The 22898-nt window shown below is 40.4% G+C and overlaps 1 protein-coding gene across 1 annotated transcript in view; it reads left to right on the forward strand.

The window, feature by feature from the left end:
- The window catches only part of LOC144493399 (serine/threonine-protein phosphatase PP1-beta catalytic subunit), a 97396-nt gene that overhangs the window by 13582 nt on the left and 60916 nt on the right, over window positions 1-22898 (forward strand). The gene's annotated exons all lie outside the window — the stretch shown is intronic.

Raw genomic sequence — 22898 nt, forward strand, 5'->3', positions numbered from 1 at the left:
AACTACAAATGGGGGAGGGCTGGTGTTGTGATATTTTCCTTTGGCTAATAATCCAGAGACTCAGGGTAATGCTCTGGGAATTTGGATTTGAATCACATTAGCTCTTGGAGTTCAAGGGATATGGGGGCTGGGGGGAGGGGGATTAGGATATTGAATGATCAGCCATGATCAAATTGAATGGTGGAGCAGGCTTGAAGGGCCAAATGGCCAACTCCTGCTTCTAGTTTCTATCATGACAGATGATGAAATTTGAATTCAGTAAAATGCTAAAATTAAAAGTCTCCTTGTCGATTGTCGTAAAAACCCATCTGGTTCACGACTGCCCTTTCGGGAAGGAAATGTGCCATCCTTACCTGATCTGGCCTACATGTGACTCCAGGTCCACAGCAATGTGGTTGACTCTTAAGGATGGGCAATAAATTTGGGCGGCATGGTGGCACAGTGGTTAGCACTGCTGCCTCTCAGCGCCAGGCATCCAGGTTCGATTCCCGGCTTGGGTCACTGTCTGTGTGGAGTTTGCACGTTCTCCCCGTGTCTCTGTGGGTTTCCTCCGGCTGCTCCGGTTTCCTCCCACAATCTGAAAGACATGCTGGTTAGGTGCAATGACCCAGCAGGTGCCCGTGTGGGGCGACTAGGGGAATTTCACAGTAATATCATTGCAGCATTAATGTAAGCCTTACTTGTGACTAATAAATAAACTTTTAACTTTTAAAAATGCTGGCCCAATCAGCTAGCCCACATGCCAAAAATGAATTTTTAAAAATCATGTTTATTTTGGTTCAAGAAGTTATATTTTGGCTGATGTGTGATCATACAAGATCACTGTACTCCTGCTTTCGACACTTGTGTTACCCTTATCCTGTCCCTTTTGAACATCACAATTGCACCCACCCATACCAGTAACAAACCTGTAACCACTATACATTTTCAACTGGTGTTGTATTACTTGGAATGCTCTCTCAGGCACCACTAAGTTTGCAAGGACAAAAAATATAATTATACTGCTGAATGTTTTCACAGTTCAAGTGGTAATATGAAAATGTTGCGTTGCCATCATTATGCTTTACAGCAATTTTGGGAACAACACTGCAGTATTCAGTTGTCAGTAAAGAGATGCTAGAAAAGGCTTTGTAGTGTATATGCAAGTCTGGTTAATTGAAGTTTTTTTCCCATCAATTTTAATTATGGAACAGGAAAGTGGTTTTGAATGCTACAGTGGATGGAATTTATAACGGTGAGCATCAAACGGGTTACTGTTAGGCTTTCTGTCTATCAGCAATTGAGGTGTTTGTGAAAGGCTTAATGAATGCTGGTACCTATTAATAGTAACTAATCTGTCCAGCCCTGAAATTGTGGTCGCGAGAGAGGGCAGGTGGTGCTGAGAGACTTTGAGAGAGATTTTCTGTCAGCAAGTTGCTATGAAGTAGCTCCTCACTAAATTATCCTGGCAAATTGCTTGGTGACTCAAAATAGATCTGTGAACGTTAATTTGCAAAAGCTGAGAGAGGAAGAAAACAATCTAATTAGTGCACAGTGTTTGTCTCCACAGCTTTCATTGTTTCTCAACTACTTTGCTCAGTGCTATTGAAAGTAGTTCAGAGTTTTGAACATTTGTTTTCATGTTGAAAGTCAATTAATTTTCTTACTCGTGCTTTGAATAAAATAGTATAAATGAGCAATTAATATGGCGAACAGATTAGAAAAATAAATACATCGGAAAAATAGACTATAAAATAGAGGCGATTAAATACAAAACAATGGAAGGAGAGAGCTGAAAGGATTGCATCAAATGACGCAATGGAGCAATAAGGCCATTGATTTAGTTCTCTACAGAAAAGTAGATAGAATCAGAAGGCAACATATAAAATCCTGGATTCCATGCAATAAAAGAATTTGATTTATTTAATCATTGGGGCCTAATTATACTTGTTAGCACTTGGGGAATGTAATCTCCAAAACAGTGGCATAAATTCTGAAATCATCTTCTAAGTATGTTATTCCCGCAACATGAAACTGTCGCCCTGCCAATAATGTCTAAAATTCTTCTGGCTGAGGAAGTCATCTAAGTTGATGCCTTGTAGTTACTATGTTTGAAGATCAGTATCCCAATACTGACTTTTATAACAGTTTCTTTTTAATACGATTATTAACTTGTATTTTTGCAAGTTAGGTTTTCCATGCAATTTGAATCTTTAGAGAAGTGTCCTTTGAACTATAACCCATTTGCAAACCAAGAATACACGATCCGATTTGCTCCAACTATGATCAACTTTTTTTCCCTTGGAAGAATTTAAAATCTTTAATCTTTTTCCTTTTTGTTTCCTAATGCCACATTACTTGTGCCTGCCTGCTGCCATTAGCTTCTAGGCAATTTACGAAAGCAGTGTGAGTATAAAATGCTCTGATGTCACAATGCCAGTGTTTTGCTCATTGCTTTCCTATTTTTGTGTTTTTCAAACTTTTGTCTGGGAAACCACATGCAAGTTCAGAAAAGGTAGCAATCCCTGCAAATGCTGACACATTAGTGGGTCCAGCTGCGTTCTAACTTCCAAAGGACATGACAGCTGTCGTAGTAAAGCAGAATAGCCAGCAGAACCAGAGATCCTATGACTATGCGTCCCATCTGCAATCTCGTGCAGACACTCTAGGATTTGGCAACCAAAATTTGATATTTTTTCTGCAGCAGCAAACAGATCGATGGGGTGGTCGAAAATCTGTCCTGTCTGAGTTACAACAGTGTGTGCTTGTTCCTGATTTGTGTCAGAGTTGATCGCCTGTGGGTGCATGTTAATGAGACATGTCGATTCAGTGATGGTTTGTTTTTCCTTCAGCCTACAGTGGGTAAGCCTGTCCTTGCAAAAATCCTCCCTCAGTGCTTTGGCCAAGTTTGTGAACTCATCATATTCTATTAGAGGATATTGGCAAATCAATGTACTGGACTGTAGGGCCATCCAATAACTCGTATAGGTTCAATTGACAGCATATTTATGGACTTTTAAAAATGTGTTCATATCAGCAGTTGTTTCAGCTGAATGGAGTTGTTTAATCAGCATACCTTTACTAAAAATGAGATTTCCTGAAACTATTTTAAATTTATTGAATTTTTGAAGTTAATTTATAAAGCTATTACTGCAGTTTCAAGAAGGATCAAATTGAGGGAGGCTATCAAACCTATATTAGCTGTTTCGCTCAGAATTATACAGCCCCTATCATCACCTCTACTATTCTGCATGGAGATCTGTTTTGTGTTGATCACTCTTTGTGTGAAGAAGTCTACTAAAGATCTTGGATTCTATAGATGCCTACAGATTGAAGGGTAGCTAATGTATGCCCACCGTTTAAAAAGGGGGTGGAGAGAAAGCAGGGAACTATAGACCAGTCAGCCTGATATCAATAGTGGGGAAAATTCTAGAGTCCGTTATCAGAGATTTTATAGAGCACTTGGTAAACAGTAGCAGAATCGGGCAGAATCAGCAAGGATTTACGAAATGGAAATCATACTTGAGAAATCTACTGGAATTTTTTGAGGATGTAACTCGTAGACTTAATGAGGGGGAGGGGGAGGGGGGGAGCCAGTGGATGTGGTTTATCTGGACTTTGAGAAGGCTTTTGACAAAGTCCCACATAAGAGATTAGCATGTAAAATTAAAGTGCATGGGATTGGAGGTACTGTATTGAGATGGATAGAAAACTGACTGGCAGACAGGAAACCAGGATTAGGAATAAACTGGTCATTTTCTGAATTGCTAGCAGTGACTAGTGGAGTACTGCAGGGATCGGTTCTAGGAACCCAGCTATTCACAGTATATATTAATGATGTAGATGAGGGAACTAAATGTAATATCTCCAAATTTGCAGATGACACAAAGCTGGATGGGAAGGTGAGCGTAAGGAGGATGCAGAGATTTTTCAGTATGATTTAGGCAAGTTGAGTGAGTGGGAAAATGCATGACAGTTGTAGTATAATCTGGATAAATGTGAGGTTATCCACTTTGGTATCAAAAACAGGAAGACAGATTATTATCTGAATGGCTATAGATTGAGAGAAGGGAATGTACAACAAGACCTGGATGTCCATCTACACCAGTCACTGAAAGTAAGCATGCAGTTGCAACAGTGGTGAAGAAGGGAAATATATGTTGGCCTTCATAGTGAGAGGATTAGAGCACAGGAGCAGAGATGTCTTGCAATTATACAGGGTCTTAGTGAGGCCACACCTGGAATAATGTGTGCAGTTTTGGTCTCCTTACCTGAGAAATTATTTTCTTGCTATAGAGGGAGTGCAGAGAAGGTTTACCAGACTGATTCCTGGGATGATGGGACTGATGTATGAGGAGTGATTGAGTTGGTTAGGATTAACTGGAGTTTAGAAGAAATGAGGGAGGATCTCATAGAAACCTATAAAAATCTAACAGGACTAGAAAAGGTAGATTCAAGAAGGATGTTTCCGATGGTGGGGGTGTTCAGAACCAGGAGTCACAGTCTAAGAATACAGGTTAAAACCACTTGGGACAAAGATGAGGAGAAATTTCTTCACCCAGAGAGTGGTGAGCCTGTGGAATTTGCTATCACAGAAAGCAGTTGAGGGCAAAACATTGTGGGCAGGATTTTCTGGCCGTTTGACCCGAGACCAGAAAATACTGCCTGAGGTCAACGGACCTTTCCATGGTCCATCCCTCGCCTGCCTACAATTCCCATGGTGAGAGGGACGGAAAAATTCTCCCCTCTATGTTTTCAAGAAGGAGTTGGATATAGTTCTTGGGACGAAGGGAAACAAAGGATATGGGAGGAAGGTGGGATCAGGCTATTGAGTTGGATAATCAGTCATTATCAGAAGGAATGGTGGAACAGGCTCAAAGGGCCAAATGGCCTCCTCCTGCTCCTATTTTCTATGTTTCTATCACTTTCAGCTTCATGCATAGCTGTTGTAACATTATTTATTTCAAAAACTTTTGTCACCCGTTTTTCTTTTCCCTTTTAAATTTTGGTTGCCATTGAGCCGGCCACTTTGTCTGCTTTACTTGCTAACTACAAAAGTCCCTATCTTCTCAGATTTAGCTGCCCCTTGTCTGATAATGTCTGTAAATTTGACCAGTTTGCATCAAGCTTATGGATACTAAACAGATCATTTTCACTGGTTGCCTCCCTTCAGAGGTTATGATGGTGTTCCCATGATGGTTGTTGAGAAATTCTAGGCCTTTGGCTCTACCTGAATGAAGGAATAATGATATATGTCTAAGCCAGAATGTTTTTTGATTTTGAGCTGATATTCCCACAATGTTTCTGTTCGTGACACCATCAAAGAATATGTGCTCTCAAAATGAGCTTGGGGTTTTTTGTACTACATTCTGTAGATAGGACAGTTGAGTGTAAACCAGCATCTACCTCTTTACAACAATATTATATTAATTTTCTGTTCTACTGTGGGACCTAGCTATCATATTTGTCTATGATCTTGCTTCAAAAGCATTTCCCTGTTTGTGAAGAAGCTTGAGATAGCTTGGGGACACAATGCGGTGCTATATAATCACAAGTTTGGTTATGGAGTAATTGGGTTGCATAAATCTACTCAAACTTGCCAACATAATTAATTCTCTAGTTGCTGTCATTTTTTTCCCAGGCTCGCGGCCCATTTTACAACCTTATTAACATGTTTGTAAATGTTCTTAAACTCGAACCCTTGCAGCATTTAAAGAAGGCATGTTTCCTTGCCAGATTAGTGTGTTAAGGTAGTCTGCATTTACTAAACCTAGGTGTGCGTTTAAATTCCATGTTCAACTTTCTGGCTTTCAAGCTGCCCCACGTTGAGAATCTTTTGCATCTACACTTTAATCAGTTTGCTTATGATCTTCTCATATTCTTGATGGTTGACTTTTAGTTCTCCACTGATGATTGCAAACTGGGTCATTCTCTAAAAGTGCCACAGTTTCTGTTTCCTGTGTGCTGTTTACCATTATCAGATCAAATATGCACTGTCTCTTCATAATTTCCCTTACTCACTGCAAACTGTCTGCTTGGAGTCTGGAGTTTGCGAGTTAGCTAATAAATGATTGAATAAAAGTAAGCTATAAGAATACCACTGCATCAGAGGAACGGGATTATGTCGTTCTGTCTTTTGAACCTGTTCCATGTTGCAGTTAGGTCATGCTGATCTGTATCTTAACTGTATAGTTTCATATCCCTTGCATAGTCTTAGCTGACAAAATTCCATCAGTTTGAAAGTTGAAACTGGCTCAGCCTTTAGGAGGAGAAAGTCCTGATTTTCACAACCTTTTGTGGAAACATTATCTCCCGATTTCATTACTGAATAGATTCACTTGGGTTTTAAGGCAATGCTGCCTTGTTGTGGATTTCCTCCAATACAGGAAATAGTATTCAGAGCTTAGCCTAATCGGGTCCCTTCATCATTTGAATGAGTTTGACCTTTTCCCCCCATCTTTTTAAACCTAAGGGGGAGAAAAACCGAGTTTGTGAAACCTGTCCTCCTAATTTAACTTTTTAAGCACAGTATGAAATATAATCTGCATGGTACATCTCTCCTTTCATCCTTCCACAAAAGCCAAGGAAGATGTATTGTTCCCAAGGTTCACTGTCTCAAACTGAATGCAGTCCTCCAGATAGGGTCTGACAAAGCTTCTGTCCAACTGAGGCAGCATTTTCTCACTTTTTGAATTGCAACCCCATCTGAGATAAAGGCCAGCATTCCATTATCCTTTTTGATTACTTCTTGTACCTGTGCATTAGCTTTTAGCAATTTGTTTACATAAACGTCAAAACCCCTTCCCTAGGGCTACTAGTTTCTCACCAAATAAGAAAATATTCCTTATTGTCTGCCTTGGATCCAAAGTGGAAGACCTCGCAGCTCCCCACGTTGAACTCCAACTGCCATAGTTTTGCCCACTCACTTAATGGGTCATGTTTGTCTAATTTGGTGGAATTCTTTGAGAACATTACATGTGCAATGGACAATGAGGAACCTGTGGATGTGGTGTATCTGGATTTCCAGAAGGCATTTGACAAGGTGCCGCACCAATGACTGCTACATAAGATAAAGGTGCACGGTGTTACGCGTAATGTATTAGCATGGATAGAGGATTGGTTAACTAACAGAAAGCAAAGAGTGGGGGTAAATGGGTTTTTTTCTGGTTGACAATCAGTGACTAGTGGTGTGCCTCAGGGATTAGTATTGGGACCGCAATTGTTTATGATTTACATAGATGATTTGGAGTTGGGGACCAAGTGTAGTGTGTCAAAATTCACAGATGACACGAAGATGGATGGCAGAGCAAAGTGTGCAGAGGATGCTGAAAGTCTGCAAAGGGATATAGATAGTCTAAGTGAGTGGGCGAGGGCCTGGCAGATGGAGTACAATGTTGGTAAATGTGAGGTCATCCATTTTGGTAGGAATATCAGCAAAATGGACTATTATTTAAATGGTAAAAGATTGCAGCATGCTGCTGTGCAGAGGGACCTGGGTGTCCTTGTACAGGAATCACGAGGAGTTGGTTTGCAGCTGCAGCAGGTAATTAAGAAGGCAAATTGAATTTTGTCCTTTATTGCTAGAGGGATGGAGTTTAAAAACAGTGAGGTTATGTTGCAGCTGTATAAGGTGCTGGTGAGGCCACACCTGGAGTACTGTGTACAGTTTTGGTCTCCTTACTTGAGAAAGGATATACTGGCACTGGAGGGGGTGCAGAGGAGATTCACTAGGTTGATTCCAGAGTTGTGAGAGTTGGCTTATGAGGAGAGACTGAGTAGACTGGGGCTATACTCATTGGAATTCAGAAGAATGAGGGGACATCTTAGAGAAACATATAAGATTATGAAGGAAATAGATAAGATAGAAGCAGGGAAGTTGTTTCCACTGGCGGATGAAACTAGAAGTAGGGGGCATAGCCTCAAAATAAGGGGAAGCAGATTTAGGACTGAGTTGAGGAGGAACTTCTTCACACAAAGGGTTGTGAATCTGTGGAATTCCCTGCCCAGTGAAGCAGTTGAGGGCACCTCATTGAATGTTTTTAAGGCAAGGATAGATTTTTTGAACAGTAAAGGAATTAAGGGTTATGGTGAGCGGGCGGGTAAGTGGAGCTGAGTCCACAAAAAGATCAGCCATGATCTTATTGAATGGCGGAGCAGTCTCGAGGGGCCAGATGGCCTACTCCTGCTACTAGTTCTTATGTTCTTAACCCCTCTACATCTCTTTTATATCTTGATCCAAGCTTGTTATTCCCTGCAAACTTGGATTTCCAACCCCCTCCTTCATTCTCATCATGTTTATGATGAAAAACTGAGAACCTGGCACAATTCTATGGGGAATGCCATTTATGATGTCCTCCCAATCAGAACTGTCCATTTATCCTTGCTATATGTCCATCACTCCCAGTCAATTACCAATCCATGACTCAAGGGTATTCCAATATTGGGTACTTCGATCATAGTGCAAAACTTATTTGCGGTTGTTCAATAAGTTGTAAGCTATAAGATTTAAATTTCATGATGCCTCCCATCAAAAGATGCTAGCTGTGCTTCTTGCATTGCCAGTTTATCATGATCTTTACAGAAATTTGTAGATAAGGAACACCCTTGGACTCTGTAGTCACACTGTGTGGACTTAGTTTGATTGTGTTTTAATAAAAAGTACAGATGGGACAGGGTCATGTTGTTCTAGGTACATTTTGAATTCTCAACAGTGTTGCATAATTTGTTTAAAACCAGTGTGGAATTATAGAAATATCCTCAAACTTTCTCAGTTTGCCTTCCTTCTTTCAAAAGTACTGTCATGTCCATCTTGACAACTACTTTTGTCATTTTCTTTTTCATAACCTCTTCAGTGAAATTTTAGGCAAAGCATCAATTTGCATTCCTGCCTTCTAGATGCTTGCTCTTGAGTTTATTTTGTTCCTTTGGGTTAATTTTCATTTAGTTACTTGTGTTCCTATGAAATACTTCTATTTCTTTTCATATTCTTTCATATTTCACTTTTCCTCGATGCCTTCCTAAGATCATCATATTCCCCTTTGTCATCCTTTTATTTTGTATATTTCCATATTTATTTTTAAAATCATATCCTAATCTCTCTCTTCTTCCTTGTCACCTCATTCTTAGCTAGTTTATTCTTTAGGGAATAGTAATTTATTTAATAAATTACTATTCCCTAAAGTAAGAATTCACCCCTATTCATCCCTCCTTTTAATGCATTGCATGAAAGAGTGTTGGGAGCCGATTCAATATTAATTTTAAAAAGAGAATTGTATAAAGATGTAAAATCATTTTTTTAACCATTATATCTACTGTACTGTCTCCAGCCTTTTCATCTTTTTTACTAGTTTAAAGTCCTTTCCAGTATCCTGGACATCCATTCTGCAGGCCCTTGGTGCGAACCCTGTTCAGGGGTACGCCTGTTTGCTGTTCCAGTGCAGATCTGTATCCAATGAACTAGAACAATTCCTTCCCAGGTTACTCCTTGCATTTCACTTGTAGCATGCGATGTGTAGAATAGACTCGGTTCAAAAGCACAGCTATGTTTAACAAAAAGTGAGATGAATTTCTGATTAGTAATAGGTTTGATTGAATGCCAGAAAGTATGAATGTAGATAACCAAGATACTCTGGAATGCAATGATTTCTATCCTACTGTGGCTATGGAAATACTATTCCTATAATTCAACTGGTCAAGACTGGAAAATAAAATTGGATGTTTTAAATTGATTCCTTTATAGTGAGGGTATAATCCACAATACTATAACATGGATGAAGCCTACCAAATTGGCACCCCTTCAGCATTTTGTGCAGGTTGATAACAGCTGGAGGAGGTTCACACATAATGGTTCTGTTACATACTGGGTGTAGTTACTGTATATTGCAATAAATAATTTGAGACACCTACACAATTTGCCGATTTAATTTTCGAATCAAATAGCTTCTGTTCTGGAACTTTATTTTAAACCTTGAATGTTGGTTGAAGACAGCATATGGCTTGCCTATTAATAGCACTCAGTTGATTTAGCCTACTAGCATAGTCCTGCACGTGAAGCATGTCTCCTTGAGTGAGAAGAGACTGGATGGCCAGGATGTGCAACTGTACCCCAGTATGTGTTGATGTTTGCTTGCGAGGGGGAGGTTAAATTAATAAAATTCACTGCCAGTGATCCAAGAGGGACAATGATTTTTATGCACATTTCTAATTTTACCAACTTAAAATAGTGCAGGTGGGAAGAAGTTTCACGATATCATCTCAGGAGTTGTAACCATTTCTTCTACTACTGTATAGATATAGTAGGATATAGATGGGCTGGAAAATTGGGCGGAAAGGTGGCAGATGGAGTTTAATCCGGATAAATGCGAAGTGATGCATTTTGGAAGAAATAATGTAGGGAGGAGTTATACAATAAATGGCAGAGTCATCAAGAGTATAGAAACACAGAGGGACCTAGGTGTGCAAGTCCACAAATCCTTGAAGGTGGCAACACAGGTGGAGAAGGTGGTGAAGAAGGCATATGGTATGCTTGCCTTTATAGGACGGGGTATAGAGTATAAAAGCTGGAGTCTGATGATGCAGCTGTATAGAACGCTGGTTAGGCCACATTTGGAGTACTGCGTCCAGTTCTGGTCGCCGCACTACCAGAAGGACGTGGAGGCGTTAGAGAGAGTGCAGAGAAGGTTTACCAGGATGTTGCCTGGTATGGAGGGTCTTGGCTATGAGGAGAGATTGGGTAAACTGGGGTTGTTCTCCCTGGAAAGACGGAGAATGAGGAGAGATCTAATAGAGGTGTACAAGATTATGAAAGGGATAGATAGGGTGAACAGTGGGAAGCTTTTTCCCAGGTCGGAGGTGACGATCACGAGGGGTCACGGGCTCAAGGTGAGAGGGGCGAAGTATAACTCAGATATCAGAGGGATGTTTTTTACACAGGGTGGTGGGGGCCTGGAATGCGCTGCCAAGTAGGGTGGTGGAGGCAGGCACGCTGACATCGTTTAAGACTTATCTGGATAGTCACATGAGCAGCCTGGGAATGGAGGGATACAAACGATTGGTCTAGTTGGTCCAAGGAGCGGCACAGGCTTGGAGGGCCGAAGGGCCTGTTTCCTGTACTGTACTGTTCTTTGTTCTTTGTACTTGTTCATCCTTCAATGTGAATATTGTTGTAGGGAAATATCCCTTTACCAGTGCAGAATAGAAGTTGAGTCGCAAATCAAGGTTCAAAGCGTGTCTTTATTGTACAATTACTGGGATCCCAGGGAGACCCCCGTAGCCAGCTCAGAAACAGTGGCTTGGCCACGTTGATCTTAATCCTTTCACATCAGCTCTGGATCTTTATAGGGATCCAAATTCGAGCGGGAACATTTGATTATGCATTTTTACAATATGTAAAGTGGTCTGTCAGTTTAAAAAGTCCCTAGGAAGTTTCATCGATTAGCATTTGTATGGTGTGTGTTCGTGTTAATGGGATTACTTGGTCCTGCCCCGGTGTCTAAATGCGTTTCCCATTATCTTCTCTATGTGTCCTCTTATCTGAATTGATCTTATTGTTTTGTGTCTGTGTTTCCTGCTTGTGAGATTGAGTGTTAATGTCATCCTGTCCTGTTGGATGTCTGGAATATTTCATTCTAATCTTTTATTCTTATATCTTAGTTTATCAGATTTTTATGTCTGCCTTGGCCGAATTGGTAATATTTCAGTGATAGCTTGGTTTTGATAACCCACTCTATGTCTCGTTTCGTAGGGATCTTGATCGTCCTTGGCCAGTTTAAAATGCAGCTGCGCGCTGTTGCTAGGCAGATTAGGGATCTTCCGTAGTCTTTGAAATTCGCGAGTCTCTCAGCTGTGCAGGGGGGGACCCGATCGAATATCCATCCGGGGGTGCCCCTCTGCATTGTTGGCCCGTTATGAGTGGTGCCAATTAGTCCAATAAGTAAATATGTTTGATGCTACAAAATATGGTTTTCTGAAAAATTTCCTCCTTCAATATGACCATGGCTTCACCTGAGGTGCTTGGTAGTATTCTGAAGGGTATGTAGGCGACTGGTAAAGCCAATCTGTGCCCAAAAGGTTCTGCTGCAAATAGGACAGGATACTACTGATGATTGAGTTGGGATGAGTTGCAAACTCAGGATTTCCTCTCCTTTTGGAGATGGACAGTTTTTTATTTGGTTGAACAGCGATCGTGGGCAAGCTTCCCACAGAGCTGGAAGTTAATATTAAAACTCTGAAGTGAAACCTTCACAGTATCCTTGTTTCTTTTGACTGCCATGAGAGCGCATCCCAGACTGGTGCTCTCCACAGAAGAGTCACTTTGGTAAGTGAATGTCAGCCAATCTGGCTACATGACCAGCCCAACTTGTAGAATCCCTACAGTGCAGAAATAGACCATTCAGCCCATTGAGTCTGCACTGAATTTCTGAAAGAGCATCTTGCCCAGGCACAGCCCCATTCCTGTAACCTTGCCCATTTACCGCTGGCCATTGTAAAATTTCAGAGCTGGTGAAGACCTGATGGGCTGAAAGGCCTCATTCTGCACTGTAGGGATTCTCCAGCTAATCCACCTAACCTACACATCTTTGGACTGTGGGAGGAAACCAGAGCACCCGGAGAAAACCCACGCACACTGGGAGAACATGCAAACTCCACACAGTTACCCAAAGCGAGAATTAAATCTGGGTCCCTGGCACTGTGACTCAGTAGTGACTTTCTCTATATGGTGTGAATGCTTGGCATGCCAGTTCAGGTGAGCTCCTCATTGTCTGGTTTTCCTGCCATCTGATCTTCAGAAGCTTCTGAAGGCAGCTCAAGTCATTGCTGGTACACAGTCCAGTCTCACATGCATAGAGTAGTGTGGGCTCTATAGACTTGCAGACTTGCTGTTCCTTCCCAGACTAATGTTTAAAGTCTACCAAAGGCTACACTTGCATTGACAATTCTTGCGTATCTCATTGTCAATGTAGACAACTTGAGAGAGTACGTTCCCAAGGTAAATGAACTTATCCACTACTGACATGTTTCAGGGACTTGTTCTCCAATGCATGCGACCCTTTCTTAGGGAGGTAAAGAATCATAAGTAAACCAATTTGGGAAATCCACAAAGGTCGGAATTCTATGTTGGAAGAAGCAGATTTGTTTGGCCAAATGTCTTTCGAATACAGTACAAGTGATAACATTCAGCTTTTTTGAAAGTACCCCTATCTATTTAGAAAGTTTATTTATTAGTGTCACAAGTAGGCTTACATTAACACTGCAATGAAGTTACTGTGAAAATCTCCTAGTTGCCATACTCTGGTGCCTCTTCGGGTACACTGAGGGAGAATTTAGCATGGTCAATGCGCCTAACCAGCACGTCTTTCAACTGTGGGAGGAAACCGGAGCTCCCGGAGGAAACCCATGCAGGCATGGGGAGAACATGCAAACTCCACACAGACAGTGACCCAACCAGGGTCCCTGTGCTGAGAGGCTGCAATGCTAACCTCTGTGCCACCGTGCTGCCCACATTTGACTAAACAAGTTTTGCATTATAGGGAAATACAGGAGGTGCATTTAAAAAGTAGTTATTGTTTGAATTTGATGTGTACAAATCCAGCAACATATTTTCAAGTTATATATAAAATTAGGCAAAAGTATTATGCCTGACCTTCTGACAGCTTAAATTATTGTAGCAAGCGCCTTTGCAAAATGGCAACCAGCTGCTGGAAAGGTTAGTTTTAAGTTTTGCAGTCTGTAAGTCTAGTTTTTAACATTTCTAATGCTAATCTACTTGTTAGACTAAATCAAGCAAGTAATGTAATCTTGTTTTGCAGGTTGAAATTCTTTAAGTAAGTAATAATCCCCCTAAATTCTTGTGGTAATATTTTAATCTAGTGTGGCAGAGGCAGATCAGAGACTTGGATAAAACCTACAAAGAATGACCATATTTCATTTCAAATTTGAGAAATGCCCCCTGAATATTTATGTTCACCATGACAGAACTCTATGTATATGTATGTTTGATAAGCAGAAACCTAGCATAGTGTACGTGGAGATACAAGTGTAAATTATACTCTATGCAAATAGTGCCTGCAGAGAAAAAAAACAAGGGATTATAAATAAATTGAACAAGTATGATTTGGAAATATAACGAGTATGGAAAAAAATTCTATTCCATACATTTTATGAAGTTATTACATGTCAATGATATTACATGTCTATGTACATTCATATTTTAGAACCATTTTATATTTACATATGTATCAAGACATCTTTTGTACATCTAATGACCTCCGTCACATACATTGGAATTCTTAACTATAAGTTGGTTGAGGATTATAACCAGTCATATCAGGTTTTATTTGGGAGAGTGAAGTATCAGTCCAAAGATGTGTGGTTAGGTTGGTTGGCCGTGCTAAATTCCCCTTAGTGTCAGGAGGATTAGCAGGGTAAACACATGGGTTAAGGGGCTAGGGCCTGGGTGAGATTGTTGTTTGTGCAAGCTTGATGGGCCAAATGGCCTCCTTTTGCATTGTAGGAATTCTATGAACTCTATTTTCTCTGGGATTTTAGTGATTAACTAGGCTTAGAGACATTTGGCTTGGGGGCCTAATACCCTCCAGTTCCAGGCTAGGCTCAAACACTACACATTCTGGGTGACTGATGTCCCATAAGTGTTTCATAAATGGTTTCAAACTTTAAAAAAAAGTTCATGGGCCTGTTTGATGCAGCATCTTGGAAAATCCTGCAAGGGTCAAAAAGTTCAGGACTTGCAGTATCCTTTTTCTTAGTTTTATTAGGTCTTTTTGGTTCACTGCTTAATGATTCCTCCTGATGATCTTGAATAATGCGGAGTAACTTGAGGCTGTTTTCGTTAGAGAGAAGAAGGTTAAGAGGTGACTTAATAGAGGCATACAAGATGATCAGAGGATTAGATAGGGTGGACAGTGAGAGCCTTTTTCCTCAGATCGTGATGGCTAGCACGAGGGGACATAGCTTTAAATTGAGGGGTGATAGATATAGGACAGATGTCAGAGCTAGGTTCTTTATTCAGAGAGTAGTAAGGGCGTGGAATGCCCTGCCTGCAACAGTAGTGGACTCGCCAACATTAAGGGCATTTAAATGGTCATTGGATAAACATATGGATGATATTGGAATGGTGTAGGTTAGATGGGCTTTAGATTGGTTTCACAGGTCGGTGCAACATCGAGGGCCAAAGGGCCTGTACTGCGCTGTAATGTTCTATGTTCTATTTTAACTCATCAAGCGTGTTAAGTGCTATAAATAGCAACAATACAATATTCATGGCATCTTGATTCAGCAATACATCTCTTAAAGGGCATTTAGATAATTATTGTTCCTCGCGTATAGTCTTTTAAGAATTTTCTGAATGTTGTCATAAATTTAACAATGCCATTGGAGTTGCAATCTTTCCAATGAGATGTTAAACAGAAGCCCCATTTACCTGCTCGGATGAACATAAAAGATCCCTTGACACTATTTCGAAGAAGATCAGGGGAGTTATCCCTGCTGTCTTGGCCAGTATCCTATCCCTCTCAACATCACAAGAAAAAGCATTTTGTGGTCATTGTTAAATTGGAGTTGGTGAGAGTTTGTGGAGGACAAATTGGCAGCCCCATTTCCTACATCACCGCAAAAAAAGTACACCATTGACTGTAAAGTACTTAAGATGTCATTAAAAGCATTATATACATGCATGTCTTTTCAATTCTGTTTTTATTGGCAGGATGTTCTGCTGGATAGTGATGTACAACAAATACTTGCTCTTGCGTTGTATATTTTTTTCTTTAAACAAGCAAGTAATATCATATATCAGAGTTTTTCCTAAATGTCATGTTGCTTACATTCTTGGGGCTGCTTGAGATATCCATGACACGGTATTGAAAGTTTACACTTGAGAGGTTTGGTCCAATAGCTATTGAAGGGTGATACGATTGTTGTTAGCAGTTTTATATGGTTCAAGGGTTATTTATTGGTAATTAAATACTGTTCAAAGGGAAAATGAGGCTTCGTCAATATTCCAATTTGAATTAAGAACACGAGGTTGAAAAGTAGTGCAAAATCCTGGAAGCTGTTAGAATAAAGCAAAAACCTAACTTAAAAATATATGCAGACTATCAATATCCAGTCATACGGTGACCTTCATCAGCTCTCTGACCCCAATTAAATTAGTTCAGCTTGAGTGTTTTGACATGTCTGAACTATGGATGTTTCCGACACATTGCTTTACAACAGTGAGAGCGGAATAGACTACAGTCTATCCAAGTTTAAACACTAATGCCCCTCAATCATCCACTTTGTTAAAGATCCATGATCTTGCTAGATTATTAGCACCTACCAATTTTTTTACCGTCATATCATTTAATGACCACTTTCTAGTATTTACTGTGAATTTACGTCGAATTACAAAGTGGACTTGATGGCCTAAATGGCCTAATTCTGCTCCTATATCTCATGAAGTTATGAACTATGCATCTATGGTACAACAGTAATGTACATCCAAGAACTTTAGGATTACCAACTGCATTTACAAATTGCAGCATAATTGCACAATCTGCCTGGTAAACAAACCATTCGGACGAGATAACTGTTTATCCCCAAGACGATGTCAAACATTTGCTGTTTAAAAACTAATTGGAAAAAGTTATTATGATTGAGGTGCAACTGGCTATTTAATGGCATACTAAGGATATTTACCACAGTACAGCCATTGTGGCCCTGAAAACCAGCTTTTTACTTGTCAAATTTCTGCATGATAAAATTCAATTTTTTTTTACAATTTGTTCTTTTAACTTCTACTTTAATCCCGTGTGGATGTTCTAATCATTTATTTCACTAAATTTCAATTGAAAGGGAAAAATTAGTGCATTTTACTTTCTTCTTCACTCCCTGTGAGGGTACTTCAATCGAATTGGCTATTTACCCTGAAAGCTGACGGCACTATTGTTGGACATCTGGAAATCCCCTTGATCTGTTGCCAAATTCAAATTGTTCCAGAAAAGGGAAAATCTAGCTCGCAACTATTTGTAAAGTCTGTGATATGCACTGTTACTTTGCTGTTGGCCGTGCAATGTGAGCCATAGTCTTTCGAAACTTGAGTCTTCACTATTGTGGTTTCTAATGTTGTAGAAACTCATTGATTTTAAAGTGAACTCTCCCAAGTACCTGAGTATATATCAAGACCATACATTTCTGTCGCATTAAAAATGCACCAATGAATACTATATCTTAAGCCATCTATTGTCTGAACAAATTCTGTGTGGTAGCTACTTGATGTGCTTTTGTTTGTCATGCAAGCTGCAGGTTAACTATAATTTAAAGTACAAGAACACAAGAAGTATGCAGAGGGATTTTTACCTTTCTGCATTCTGAAGCCTTGTTCTGCCATTTCATTTGATAGAAAACATCATTAATGTACATTTCACACTTGAAATAAATCCCATTTACTGGCTAGCAGTGAGCTGTGATCTGATTAATAACTTGCTGATTGGTCAACTTGAGAGTGACCGTGTCACAAGTAGATTGTGATTGCTCCAAGTAGAAATATTGGTGTGTCAGGGGGTTGTCCATGACTCATTTGATTTAAAAACCTTTTAAGTTTTCAGTAGGGCAGATGAATTATTTTAGTCTGATTTGGAATGTACTTTTGACACGTAACTTTTAATATTTCAAATTATTTGCCAATGGGTCAATATTTTTTTGGAGTTGTTCACCTTGATTGCACAGAGCTAGTCAGGGAATATATTAGGTTTGCTGTTGTGACTGTTGTTGGGGCGGTTTGTGTTTAGTACCTTTTGTCCACATGGCTTGGCTGGGATGTGGAGCAGGAGAACCTAAATTGACTGGGCATATTTTGTAATATTTTAGAACATAACATAAGAAATAGGAGCAGGAGTAGGCCATCTAGCCCCTCAAGCCTGCCCCACCATTCAATAAGATCATGGCTGATCTGAAGTGGATCAGTTCCATTTACCCGCCTGATCCCTATAACCCCTAATTCCCTTACCGATCAGGAATCCATCTATCCGTGATTTAAACATATTCAGCGAGGTCGCCTCCACCACATCAGTGGGCAGAGAATTCCAGAGATTCACCACCCTCAGAGAAGAAGTTCCTCCTCAACTCTGTCCTAAACTGACCCCCCTTTATTTTGAGGCTGTGCCCTCTAGTTCTAGTTTCCTTTCTAAGTGGAAAGAATCTCTCCATCTCTACCCTATCCAGCTCCTTCATTATCTTATAGGTATCTATAAGATCCCCCCTCAGCCTTCTAAATTCCAACGAATACAAACCCAATCTACTCGGTCTCTCCTCATAATCAACTCCCCTCATCTCTGGTATCAACCTGGTGAACCTTCTCTGCACTCCCTCCAAGGCCAATATATCCGTCCGCAAATAAGGGGACCAATACTGCACACAGTATTCCAGCTGCGGCCTCACCAATGCCTTGTACAGATGCAGCAAGACATCTCTGCTTTTATATTCTATCCCCCTTGCGATATAGGCCAACATCCCATTTGCCTTCTTGATCACCTGTTGCACCTGCAGACTGGGTTTTTGCATCTCGTGCACAAGGACCCCCAGGTCCCTCTGCACAGCAGCATGTTGTAATTTCTTTCCATTTAGATAATCCAATTTGCTATTATTTCTTCCAAAGTCAATAACCTCACATTTGTTAACGTTATACTCCATCTGCCAGATCCTCGCCCACTCACTCAGCCTGTCCAAATCTCTCTGCAGACCTTCTACGCCCTCCACACAATTCACTTTTCCACTTATCTTTGTGTCATCTGCAAACTTTGTTACCCTACACTCAGTCCCCTCCTCCAGATCGTCTATATAAATGGTAAATAGTTGAGGCCCTAGTACTGATCCCTGCGGCACGCCATTAGTCACCATCTGCCAACCAGAAAAGCACCCATTTATTCCGACTCTCTGCTTCCTGTTTAGTTGCATCTAACTTGGATGCATCTAACTACCACCGGTGTTTGATTAGTTAGCTCAGTTTCCAGAATTCTGCTTGCCTTTAGCACTCAATCGAATTTGCAATGTCCATGAATTCGTTAAGTACCTGTGTGATATCTTGCCTATTGCACATTTCATCTTGGGATTAGCAGGAAAGCTGGGAATGTTCGGAATCAGAAATACGTAAATACTTAGAAAAAAATAAGTAGCTCCATCAGCTTCTGGAAAACAGATTAACCTTTTTGGATTCGATCCTTTGTGAATTCTCATCATCTTGTTGAATGTAAATATAACCAGCTGTGTCTATGTAGAAAGACAAATAAATCTGTCCTTCGGGGTTTTATCTCCGATCACACAAATAGCTTTTACCTGATTTGGCACCTTTCCTCGATGTACAAAATGTAATTGCTGATGCTACATTCCCTAAATGACATTCTCTGCTGTTCTGGATCTTATGGAATTACAATTCTAAAACAAAATAGATAACATTTTAAATGAAACTTCCAAATTGATCCATTCTGATTGAACAGAATTCCTCCTTCAGGGAGTTCTTATTTTCTATTATGTACCCCATCATTTGCCAGAGTCCCAAGTTTGAATCAATCCAAAAAGCCACTGGCAGTGCCCCTTGCCGATGCAAAGTTAGTTGTACCCAAATCACGTAAGAATGGCCAAGAGGAATTTGGTAATAAGATTTATTAAATTCTTAATAACTTGGCCTTTTCTTCATATAATTTAGGATTTGATGAGCAGTGTTGTTTCTAACCCTGGTTTATTTCGGAGTGAACAACAGGTTAACATTGTGCTACTTGATGTGTCATACAAAATACTCCACAGTTCACCTCCTATTTCTGATGTTGAATATTATCTGATCTTGGAAGTTTTGGGATCTTGCTGCGTGCCAATTGACTTGTGTCTCTTATAGTAGCCACTGAACTTCAAAAGTGCTTAATTTATCCTGAACTGCTTTGAGATATCCTGAGGTCATGAAAGATGCTCTATAACTTTTTTTTCTGCCCATCCTTCCCTCTCTAAGGTGATGACCTTGGTAAGTATCTCTTGCTTCTTTTGTCCACTCTAGAGAATCTACCAGTTGTAATGCACAAGTTAATCCAGAAGCTAAGTTAAATGTGGTTGCTGTTCTCTTTGTAAACTCTGGAGAGTTGAGCAGAGGATGACTGGTTGGCAATGTGTGTTATGTTTGAAAACAAAACAGTAGGTGATCAGTTTTGCATATAAGTATTGAAGCCAAACTACACCTATGCTTGACTATAGCTTGATCAGTGGAATTGTGCTGTAGAGAAACCAGAAGTCTATGCAAAGATCATGGGAGGCGAAGTCTAGTTCTGTTGACAAAAAGCTAAAAACTAGGGCAACAACCACTATGTAAATACTCATTAGAGCTCGAAGTCAGCATAAACTCTAATCTCTATTGAGTCAGCACGTTGGATGAACAAATAATTGCAACAGCAGCTAAAACGACTATTAATAGTCTTGTATTTGCCTATATTATGTTTGCTTTCATTTCAATTGGGGCAGTAACCGAGAGAAATTTGAAGATTGATTACTATGATTAGGTAGTAACCTCATTATCACATCATGGGTAGCAGAATGGTAAAAGATTAACTTTGATTTGATTTATTATTGTTGCGTGTATTAGTATGGTGAAAAGTATTTTCTTGCGTGCTGTACAGACAAAGCATACCGTACATAGAGAAGGAAAGGAGAGGGTGCAGAATGGAGTGTTACTCATAGCTAGGGTGTAGAGAAAGATCAACTTAATATGAGGTGGGTCCATTCAAAAGTCTGATGACAGCAGGGAAGAAGCTGTTTTTGAGTTGGTTGGTACATGACCTCTCAGACTTTTGTATCTTTTTCCCGACGGAAGAAGGTGGAAGAAAGTATGTCCGGGGTGAGTGACTTCCTTGATTATGCTGGCTGCTTTTCCGAGGCAGTGGGAGGTGGGAACCTATTCTCATCAAGCAATTGAAGATCTGCCTTTTCATCAGAATTTTGATAAGTAGTATTGTGTGCACACACGCACATGCAGATCTCTCAGATGCCCAATAAGTTTATTTAATGTGCAATGGACACAGCTATCATTTCCGATGCATGATTTTGAAACAACATTGCAATAAATGATCAGTTAATTAGAGATGATTCAGGAAGAATTTTGACGAGAACAAAAGCAGCAACAATTTGCACCTGAACAGTGCTTTTACATAACCCCCAGTGCCTGGATAAAGAAAATTTACTGAATTTCAACAAATGCCATAGAACCCAATTATATCAGAATCACTAGGTTTGTTCCTTTGTTTCCATCCATTCTAAAGGATAGTACTTTTGATAAAGCTGTATTAAAATAGCAGGTTGTTTTCAAGTCCAGATATGATGGTGGCTTTTAGGGGGCATCTTGACAAATACATAAATAGGATGGGAATGGAGGGATATGCTCCCCGGAAGGGTAGGGGATTTTAGTTCAGTCGGGCAGCGTAATCGGTGCAGGCTTGGAGGGCCGAAGGGCCTGTTCCTGTGCTGTAATTTTCTTTGTTCTTTGTTCCCCGGAGTGGAGTCTTGAACCCATGTTTGTCTGACTAAGGTGAGTTTGTTGCCAAACTAGTAGGTAAGACTGAGACTTTTTCAGTGTAGTGGGAACTGACCACAGCAGCCTTCAACACAAATTGTAAAGGATTTGGAAAGGTACGGAGCTTTGCCAGGATGTTACCAGGAATAAGCTATTGAGAAGTTGAAAAAGTCAGGATTTGTTGTCATTGGAATAGAAAAAACTCTTAGTGACCTACTGGGAGGTTTGCAAAATAAAAGACTGACAGTGTAGTTAGAGGAAAAGTATTTCTCAGGTGAGTAGGTTGATGAGGTTCTTTTGAGACTTCTACCACCTAGAAGGACAAGGTCAGCAGACACGTGAAAACGCCACCACCGGGAAGTTCTCCTCCAGGTCACACGTTCTTGACTTGAACAATATCTGCTGTTCCTTCACTATTGCTGGGTCAAATTTTTGAAACTCCCTTCCTAACAGCACTGCGTGTGTGCATATGCTACATGGATTGCAGTAGTTCAAAATGGCGGCTCATTAACTCATTCTCGAGGGCAGCTAGAGATGGGCAACAAATGCTAGTCATAAAAGAATGAAACCGGGTAAAGGGAAGCTCCTTTTTTGGGTGGGGTGGTATTCGAGTATATTTTCAGAATTATCTAAAGATTACAGGCAGATTAAGTTACCTATCATTTCTATTGCGTTGAGAAAAGGTTGAGTTCAATTTCACACATGCCGTTGGTGAGTCCCACCTCAAATATTTCACTTCTAGCCGCCATGCCTTCCAGAAATGAAACCACATCACAAGGTATGACGCCAGGTTAAACCACTCAGTGCATCAGTAACTAGATAGATGTTCAGGTTTCTTCAAGGTTAGTATTACACTAAGTGAAATGCATTTGGGCAACTTAAATCCAATTTCTGCTCTGTGAGAGTCTACAAACACCCAATTTACTTGCCTTTATTGAGTACAAGAGTCAGGATGTCATGTTGCAGTTTTATAAAACTTTGGTTAGGCCGCACTAAGAGTAATTGAATTCAATTCTGGTCGCCATGTTACAGGAAGGATGTAGAGGCTTTGGAGAGGGTGCAGAAGAGGTTTACCAGGATGCTGCCTGGATTAGAGGGTTTGAGCTACAAGGAGAGGCTGGATAAACTAGGGTTGTTTTCTCTGGAGCAGTGGAGGCTGAGGGGAGACCTGATAGAAGTCTATAACATGAGAGGTTGACAGTCAGACACTTTCTTTCCCCAGAGTTGAAATGTCTAATACTAGGGGACATGCATTTAAGGTGAGAGGGGGGAAAATTCAAAGGAGATGTGAGGGGCAAGTTTTTTACGTAGAGTGGTGGGTATCTGGAATGCACTGCCAGGGGTGGTGGTGGAGGCAGATACGATGGGGCTGTTTAAG

The sequence above is a fragment of the Mustelus asterias genome, chromosome 5, assembly GCF_964213995.1.
Source record: "Mustelus asterias chromosome 5, sMusAst1.hap1.1, whole genome shotgun sequence".
In the NCBI taxonomy this organism is placed as follows: domain Eukaryota; kingdom Metazoa; phylum Chordata; class Chondrichthyes; order Carcharhiniformes; family Triakidae; genus Mustelus; species Mustelus asterias.